The sequence below is a fragment of the Rhincodon typus genome, unplaced genomic scaffold (genome assembly GCF_021869965.1).
Source record: "Rhincodon typus isolate 14 unplaced genomic scaffold, sRhiTyp1.1 hic_rhity00010873, whole genome shotgun sequence".
Taxonomy (NCBI): domain Eukaryota; kingdom Metazoa; phylum Chordata; class Chondrichthyes; order Orectolobiformes; family Rhincodontidae; genus Rhincodon; species Rhincodon typus.
This window is the reverse complement of record NW_025976511.1, coordinates 5,945-6,416: the sequence shown is the minus strand read 5'-3', so window position 1 is coordinate 6,416 and position 472 is coordinate 5,945. Positions and strand designations below refer to the sequence as shown.

The window sequence follows — 472 nt, the reverse complement described above, 5'->3', positions numbered from 1 at the left end:
CGTTTGGAAAACCTCCGAGGAGGAGACCCCCTCGCTGCACTCACCATCCCGCCCCTTCCCTCCCTCCGTCACTAACCATGATGAGGGTGTTTTTGCGAGGTTCAATCACTCGGAGTTTCTTGTCCTTACAGGAGGTGAGAATCCTGCTCCCATTGTGGTTCCAGCAGACACTGTAGATGGTGTCTGTGTGCACATTATCCATCACAATCACTTTCTCTGCTGTACTCACGTTCCACACAATGATCACATTGTCACAGCCTGGGGTGGGGGTGAGAGAGAGTGTCAGAGAGAGAGAGAGAGACCCCCCTCTCCCCCCAAACCCCCCCTCCCCCACTCCCCCCCCCCCCCCCTCCCCCCCAAACCCCCCTCCCCAACTCACCCCCTCCCCACCTCACTCCCAAAACCCCCTCCCCAACTCACCCCCACCCCACCTCACTCCCAAAACCCCCTCCCCAACTCACCCCCACCCCAC

At 59.7% G+C, this 472-nt stretch overlaps 1 protein-coding gene across 1 annotated transcript in view; it reads right to left on the bottom strand.

Moving 5' to 3' along the window:
* LOC125482474 (coronin-1A-like) overlaps nucleotides 1-472 on the bottom strand; it is a gene marked incomplete at its 3' end in the record, with an annotated part of 5,703 nt that overhangs the window by 923 nt on the left and 4,308 nt on the right. The gene's annotated exons all lie outside the window — the stretch shown is intronic.